This window comes from Taudactylus pleione, unplaced genomic scaffold (genome assembly GCF_031769625.1).
Source record: "Taudactylus pleione unplaced genomic scaffold, aTauple2 ptg000707l, whole genome shotgun sequence".
In the NCBI taxonomy this organism is placed as follows: Eukaryota; Metazoa; Chordata; class Amphibia; order Anura; family Myobatrachidae; genus Taudactylus; species Taudactylus pleione.
The window spans coordinates 5,134,204-5,143,271 of record NW_028285109.1 but is presented as its reverse complement, the minus strand read 5'-3'; the positions used below and the strand labels follow the sequence as shown (position 1 = coordinate 5,143,271).

Below are 9,068 nucleotides of genomic sequence, written 5' to 3'. Positions count from 1 at the left end.
TTGTATTGGGAAGTGGGCGGCTTTATAAGCTGGTGGGCGTCTTGGTATAGTACTGCGATCGCAAAGCGATCACATTCATTTGCATATTTTTGCAAGGTGCGGGTGTGTGCGATTGCAGACTTGCGATCCAAGCTGAATGATGCCCACAGTTCATCAGGGGAATAGGCACAGATAATTAATGGTAACAACTTTCATCTTCAGTGTTTCTAGTATTACAGACCACATGCAGCCATATTACTATATTGTAAATGTCACAGTTATGTTCCACAATGTAAAAATAAAATAATTTCAGTGCGTAATTTGTCTGCAATGTTCTGATAGGGGACGGTGTAGTTATTGCTGTTATTTTCTTACACAAAAGATATTAAAACATGCATAAACATTTATAAATAATATCGGCATTTTTGATAAGTACTGAAGTCTTCCTTCATCAGCAACATTTTGCACTTGCAGCAAAATTAAACCCACATGTTGTCAATAATATAGATAATAAATAAAAATAAAAAAATTGGCAAACCTTATTTAAAAAATGTACTAAGGGCCTGATGCACTACCAATCGCAACACCGATTGTTGCGTTCTGCGCATGCGTATGTATCGCAGTGCATGTGCATAAACTAGCAACTGCGATAGGGACTGCGATCCCAGTGACCATACAGACCCATCGCAGAGCAATTGATAGGAAGTGCCATTTGTTGGTGGTGATGGGTGGGTGGTCAGTGAAACAAAGGTGTGCCAGTGCGTTCGAACGTCGTTGCATGAGCGTCCATAAATGATCCATAAGAAGCTTGAGTACTCATAGCATGGGATGAGGTTAGCAATTTCTGAATAAGATCTGACCTTGTGCAAGTGTGCGTGAGGCTGCGATTATACTCAATGTTACCGATGGTTTTGCAGTTTTGCTAAACCTTATGGAAGTGTGTAAGGTAAGGTGGGCGTCCCTGTGTAGTGCTGCGATGGCATAGCGATCGCAATGGATTAGCAAACCTTCGCAGTCAGACTGCGTGCATAATCGCAGCTACGATCGCAGTTGCAATCTTTAATGAATCAGGACCTAAATCCCTTCTCAATAATTGTACTTTGATGGAGTTCACTCCCCGTTATGAAATACTTTCACATTGTTGGATCTCACCTGCTTTGGACAGAGCAAGGATGGGTTGGGTATGAGATCCCGGGTGTCAGAATACCGACAGCGGCAACCTAACAGTCAGAATCCCGATACCAATAAAGAAAGCAGGTAAGACTAACCCTTACCCCTAACCCTACCTATCCTTCCCCCGTGACTAACCCTAACCTTCCCCTCCCTGCACCCTAAACCTAACACTCCTTCCCTGGTGCCTAAACCTAACCTCCCCCTCCCCGCACCCTATACCTAACCCTCCCCTATTGCCTAACCCTAACCCCGCACCCTAACCCTCCCCCTAATGCCCGATACTTATCTTCGGGATGCCGGTGGTCTGCATTCTGTTGCTTGGATCCCGATGTTGTCGGGATTTCGGCAAGGGTATTTCACGCTTCGGAATCCCACACACCGGGATGCTGACTACATCCCAGCAAGGAAGAGTTGGAAATAATCAGTACAGGTCCCAGCTACTTTGAACACTGCAATACAGTATATGATGAAGGTTGGAGTCCCAGGGAAAGGACTCACACCAACAGTGGCGTATCTATAATGGGTGCAGTGTGTGCGGGGCACATGGGCCCCAGGTCCAGGGGGGCCCCGCACCACACACCCTGCACCCATATTATTTTAAACTTACCTGTCCGTGGTCCCGCGGTGGCTTTTAACGCTGCTTAGAACACTGGAAAAATGGCCGCCGCTGCCATTTTTCTGGTGTTCTGCGCATGCGCAGTAGACTCCGGGAACACTCTAGTGCCCAGAGTCTACTAATTGCTCCGGTGGCTGGCCAGCTGCATCAGTCGGCTTCCGGCCACTGGAGGGAGAGGAGGGGGCCCCGCACGGGGAGTGCACACGGGCCCCCTCCTCTCTTAGGACGCCCCTGCACACCAATGTATTATTATTGGGAAAGGCAGGGATATAAGAAAGTGAAATCTGCTTAAATATTTTGTCAAAAGAAGAAAAACACAGAATACATTTGCTACAATACAAACATTAATGTTTTGTACTTTGTTTAAATTTTCATAAAATTGCAAAAAAAGTGGCAACAACATTCAGTCATAGTTGCCTACCTTTCAGTAGCTCTTCGCGTGAGAAGCCCGGGTAAGAGAAGCAGCAGGGGGGTGACGGGGGCGGGGCCTGATGGTTCACATCATTAAGCCCTGCCCCCTCGAGGTAAAATTGCCGCGATTGGTTAGAATTTATATAGGGGGCGGGGCCAAATAATGTGATTCATTTAGAATCACGTCTTAAGCCCCGCCCCCTACACGGAGACCGGCGATCGCTGCTGGAATTCTCCTCATTCTGCCCACTTCACTAGGAAGTGGGCAATATGCGGGAGAAATGCCTACCCTTCCGGGGGTGCGGGGGGTTACCCGAAAAATCGGGAGCCTCCCGCGAAAACGGGAGGGTAGGCATGTATGCATTCAGTATAGATCAGTGGCTCCTAAAATCCGTAACAGTCCAGTTTCAATTATATCCATGCAAGAGTACAGATGGTTAAATCTAATTAAGCCACCTGTGCTTAAGCATGGATATCCTGAAAACCTGGACTGTTCAGGAGTCTTGAGGAACCACTAGTATAGATGCATGAACCAGCCTCTGCAATCGCAGTGGCTACACAGACCCATCGCAGAGTGATTGACAGGAAGTGCCCTTTGTGGGTGGTGACGGGGGGGTGGTCGGCGAAACACAGGCGGACCAGTGCATTTGACCGCCGCTGTGTGGGCGTGCATAAATTATCCACTACGATGCCCTACGCAGTCTGAGGCCTGATAGCGTTTGATGAAGTTAGTAATTTCTGAGTAAGGTCAGAGGTTGTGCAAGTGTGTATGAGGCTGCGATGGTACTCGATTGTACCAATGTTTTTGCAGTCTTGCTAAACATTATGGATGAGTGTAAGGTAAAGTGGGCGTCCTTTTGTAGTGCTGCAGCGTCACTGCAATCGCAATGAATTAGCATACTATCACAGTTGAACTGCATGCGTAATCGCTATTGCATTCGCAGTTGCAATCCATAATGAATCAGGCCCAATGTCATGAAAACATTTTGTGGGTGTACTTAAGGTTTATTTATGATCTTAAAATATTTAAAACATTTTTAGAATTTGATTTCAATAGAATTTTTGTTGTTTTCATTTTTGTTTTCATTCTAAAACTTGCCTACTTTTGAAAAAGCATTTCAGGGAGATTGTAAAAGCAACACCTCTGAGCGCGGCGGTAAAGTGGGCGTGTACTGCTCTGTCACACCCAGCTGAGGATGTACGGTACTAAGAGTGATGTGTTCTTCCCAAGTTTACCAATTTTATTGCTCTTTCGGCTGCTTCGGTTCAAGTACAGTAAGAATCAGACACTTAGGTTACCGACTAATGTTTGAAGAACATTGTGAACTTATTCATAATTTTTTTTCAAAAAAGAGTAATATTACACATTAAGTAACACATTAACAAAATACATTACAGTACATTACATACATGAGAATACAATAAATACACTCTGTTCCTAGCAAGATTTTATTAATCTGGAACACTTCTGTCTTTAGGCTAAAAAGAAGGTTATTAGATCATACATGTAATGCTGGTAATTATGGGGAGAACGTTTTTGATGTGAACGATGCCAATAATGCTTGCGATCCGCTGCATATCTACGGCCTTGAACTGGGACACCACCAGGGCCGGTCACATTGACGGCTTGCAGACCATTCGCTCCTTGGACCACATCAAACTCTGCATTCTCTCTATCTCCCAAACTGCGGAGGTACTTCCTGGGATTGTTCTTTTTGATGGCGGTGTAGTGGACGAACACGTCTTCCTTGGTGTGATCCCGGTTGATGAATCCATACCCGCGTTTCACATGGAACCAGATGACTTTTCCAGAAATTCTTCCTGCAGGTGGAGTGTTCACAAATTTTATTTGGTTCTGTGATATTGGGCCTTGATTCACATCTCCGGGTTGCCTATCTTCCAGCATTGGGCCTATTCCATCTGTCCCTCCTGAGGGCTGGCCCTCAACCTCAGGATTTCCATGTTTAATGACTCTCTCTGATCGCAATATCGTTCAATGTGGCCACTCTGGTTGCATCGTCGACAGATGGGTCGTCCTTGGGCATCATATCTATACGTGGCTCTTCTCTGATCCAGACCCCACCGCGTTCCTGATGAAGTGGCAGGCTTTTGCCGTGTTAGTTGACGCATTTCTTCACGCATTTCCATCAGCTCTGCTGTTAAGTCAGATAATTGTTCCTTTAATGTTTGAATTGGGTCTCTCGCTGGTACCTGGACACTCTGTCCAGCTGTCTCGTTCCCCTTATTGCCTTCATTTTCTGGTGATACAACTTCTTGGCTTGCATTACGGCCAATCACTTTAATGGCTGCCTCCTTGAAGTCGAGAAATGTGTAATCTTCTAATTGCATCCTTAGCATCCTCAACTGACTTCGGACACTTTCCCTGTTGGCCCCTTCAATGAACTGAGAAATAAGAGTCTCATTAGTCCTTCGAATTTCCTGATTATCCACAGCTTGTATAGCTTTCAATGCCTCTTGTAAACTCAAGGCGTAGTTTCTCAGCGTCTCTCCGGTCCGTTGTTGTCGGCCATAGAATTTCATCTTTAATTCAGAGACTGTTCTGATCTCGAAGATAGTGGTCAATCTTTGTAGGATTTGTTCTGCTTTTTGTCGTTCTTCTCGTGGCCATGACGAGACTTCTCTAAGAGCAGCTCCCTTGAGTTGACCTATGAGTATCTCAACTTGCTGCTGCTTACTCAGTGGATAGAGGCGGAACATCGATTTTATCCTCTTCTTAAATTCAGTTAATGTGTTTCCCTCTTCACCTTTACCGTCTCCGTTATAGGTTGGGAGCCAAGGGGCCCCGAAATAGTACGGCATCGTGATGGGCGACACTAGTGTAGATGGCATTGCTCCACTAGGTGATGCATTGGATGACGGTGAATATTTCTGACTTGGTGAGGCGGGTAATAGTCTCCTGCCTGGGGTGGATGTAGCATTCTGGGGTTCCGACATTTTTTCTTTGTTCGTCCTGTTCGTGTGCCGCCAAATGTGACACCCAGCTGAGGGTGTACGGTACTAAGAGTGATGTGTTCTTCCCAAGTTTACCAATTTTATTACTCTTTCGACTGCTTCGGTTCAAGTACAGTAAGAATCAGACACTTAGGTTACCGACTAGTGTTTGAAGAACATTGTGAATTTATTCACAATTTTTTTAAAAAAAAGAGTAATATTACACATTAAGTAACACATCAACAAAATACATTACAGTACATTACATACATGAGAATACAATAAATACACTCTGTTCCTAGCAAGATTTTATTAATCTGGAACACTTCTGTCTTTAGGCTGAAAAGAAGGTTATTAGATCATACATGTAGAATATCAACTAACAATCTACAAAACATCGGTGGCCAATGAAAATAATTATCTCAATCACTGACTCAGTTTCCCTTAAGGTCTGGACAATACCCCTTGCGTTGGTGCACGTTAGTGTAGTAGCTACTTTGTCACTTTTTCTCCCTGATTCCTGAAGGTAAGTATGTAGATTACACTAGCTCAGGTGCTGTTACTGATGTTGACGCTTGTACGTGGCAAGCCCGGGCCTGTTAATTCCTTTGGATACTGTAGGTGGTTGCGGTCACTGAGGCTGTCTGTCATTTACTATTAAGAATAGACTCCTGCAGTTAACACTAGAGATGGCTGACTCAGCCTAGCTTTGGTGTAAAATCCTGACCTGTCTCCCAGCTCTTGTCTTAGTACGTTGAAGCCTATCTGAACCTCAATTATTTATTTGCAACTTTAAATAATTCCATCCCTTTCAATAGCTGCATGAGGTGTTTAGTCTCACTAAGTCGGCTGGGTTTCCTCCCTGTACTGTCCTTAACTCCAAGCCCTGTTCAGTTAATGTCTATCCTCTGCTCTCTATTATTCCAGTTAACAATATCTCTGAGAAAGTTGCAACTTGGCTTGGTTGTCAGATATCTAGGTTAATTGTACATGCACTAAGTCTTTATTGGGTTCCTTGCAATGCGTAGATCAAGCTGTTCTATATGAAGGACACATTTGTTTTGTGCTTCCTTATTTATACTGCAGCTCCTAATATACAGTATGTTGTGCCCAACAGATTCAAGCATGCAAGTTGTGTACCTTACTAGCGGTTCCAAAGCCTGCTTTAGAAGTTTTCTCAAGGCATGCTGGGCCCTGGTGGAGCTGGGCTGGATATGCAGATGAGCAGCATCAGGGGTACCAAGCAGGTGTCTCTTGAGCAGTCAGTAGTAGTGGGCGGAGTCTCACAACTGAGCTGCCAGGGCTTCCTAACTGTGGCTGAGCTGGATCCTCTGACTGACAGGCAGCAATGATTACGTAGTGGCAGGGATGCAATTGGGGGAATAGTAGTCTTATAAAGTATAGAACCACTTAGGAAAACAAGAGGGAGTGGGCTGCTTTTACCTTTCAGCATTCACTACAAAGACTGCAGGGCAGACTGGGCTTTATTACTTTTATTAGCCAGTAACAGAAGGCTATACCTAGGGGCAAGACTTGTGGAGCAGTCACTTAACCAACAAGGACTTTGGGGCTGGGCTGACTGATAGGTGGGCAGAAGGGCAATGCGCGGTATTGGGAATCTTTCCTTACGCAGCTGTTGTCACTGAGATGCAGCTTCTCATACACAGGCACAGTCGCCAGCAGCACCGCAGCCAGTCCATTCAACGGGCACCTCAGAACTTCCTGGTGCTTCAGCTCTAGCAGCCGACAAGTCACTGCCCGCACTGCCACCTGACAGGCGGCACTCTGGTAGTGCAGCTCCTGCTGCTCAGGAGGTCACCTCAGCTCTTCTCTCAGGGTCAGTGAGAGCTGCCTATATCACCTCTGGCTAGGTGCCAGGATGTTTCCCGCCCACAGCACAAGCAGGTTCAAATTCTCTCTCAGCCCAACTGTCAATGGCTCCCTCTGCTGCAGTGTATCAGGGGAGAGGGGTGGGTGGGTACCACAGCTACATCTGAGGGACGTGTCATAAAATTGATATACATCCAAATGTAAATGAGTCCCAAAGGCAGTTAGTAAGATCTACTTGTTGATAATAACACACTGATACTTCCCAGAAAATTCATGTAGGGAGCTTGCTAGACTCTTCAGGGAGTCAGGGAGATTGCTACTATTTCAGGGAGTCAATCAGGAAGAGTTGGCAAGTATGATTATAAATATTTATTTTAATAGAAAGGAACAAGGTATTATGATATTTTTTACATCATCTTTATTTACCTGTTTAGGGAATGGTTCAATTTTCTTGAGTCATACTCATCTCAGTCAGTGGATGAAAGGGAGCAACTGGGTGGCAATGGGGAGTTTGCACTTAGACTAAGGTTATTGAATGCAATCCGTGAGCATGTTATTGGAGGATGAGTGATATGCAGGAGTGTACATATGCAGAGATCCATCTGATTTTTACACAAGGATAGGCGAGGTGCAACTGAATAAACATTTATTTATTTCCATGCGTGCAAATGTGGCCTCGCATGTTACTATGACTCAGGCCCAGTCTGAACATTTCATGAGTTTGTTTTTTTAATATGTTTACAGACATTCTAAAATTACCTAGTTTGGGATTTGAAATAAACCAAGATTATTAATCAATTAAATAAGTCACTAGTATAGTGCCATTGAGATTACAGTGGTATTACTTTCCCTATATTGCTAACAGAACAAGAAAGTCTGACGAGACATGTATATATAATTATAAACATATATAAAAGTATCAACAAATCAGCAAATTGCCTGACCTTTACATACACTGATTCAGTCTTGCTTTCTATTTTGGAAATACGCCTGAAGATGGTAGGAGGAATGTTAGTTTTAGAAGTTGATACAGTATATATAGAAATTGGAATAAACAACTGTATAATGAGCATAGGACGGAATTTATACAACAGTATATGACAATGTACAGTATATGACAAGGCAACAAGGTGGATATCAACATTATCAGAGAGGAAGACATGCAGACAATGCTAAAACCATTCTTATTAGAGATGTGCGGTTCGGTTCTCCAGAAATCCGAAACCACATGAATTTCGTGAATCCGAGTAAATCTGAGTCACGGTTCTGATCTCCTGAGAAGATCCGAGTAAATCCGGGACGCGGTTCTGATCTTTTTGCGGTTCGGAATTAGGATTTTAAATCCGAATTTCGGCTTTTGGATTGCATAAATTACATGATTTTAGCTGTTTTTAAAACTTTTTATCTATTTTTTTTAAAATCCAGATCCAAAACCAGAACGAAAACACTTGAGGGTGGTTTTGCAAAACCAAATCCATATCCAAAACCTTGAAGGAGATACAGATCCAAAACCAAAACACGGGGGTCGGCGCACATTCCTAATTGTTATGTAAAAATATTCCCAGGCTGACAGTCACAGAGTATCTGTGATCACCTCCACCAGGTGGAGAGGGCCTGAGTAATAAGCAAGCACAATACAAGTGGAGACTTTCTTGGGAATACGTACAGGATCCCGGTGGTCAGAATCCCGATGCCAGCATCCCAACAGGGTAAGAATCCCAACACTTTGTTGGTCGGTATCCTAACCCTACCATCTCCCTACCCTAGCCCTCACCCTCCCTCAACGGTGCATAAACCTAACCCCTCCCCTAGTACCTAAACCTAACCTCCCCCTAAAGTTAACCCTCCCCCCTTAGTGTCTAACTCTAACCATCCCCCCTTAGTACCTAACCCTCCCCTTAGTGCCTAATTCTACCCCTCCTCCTCATGCTGGAACTTACTTTTGGGATCCCGGCGGTCGGGATGCCGGTGCCTGTATTCTAATTAGTGTCTGGATTCCAGCATAACCATTCTGACCGCCGGAATCTCTACAGTCGGGATATTGACTGCAATCAACATTTACATTTTTCTTAAAGTATGTAGGTAAAGACACACTGAAACAAAAACA

At 44.3% G+C, this 9,068-nt stretch overlaps 1 pseudogene; it reads right to left on the bottom strand.

The window, feature by feature from the left end:
• Positions 1-3,653: 3,653 nt before the first annotated feature.
• LOC148477550 (Y-box-binding protein 1 pseudogene) lies at positions 3,654-4,085 on the bottom strand (annotated as a pseudogene).
• Positions 4,086-9,068: the final 4,983 nt, after the last annotated feature.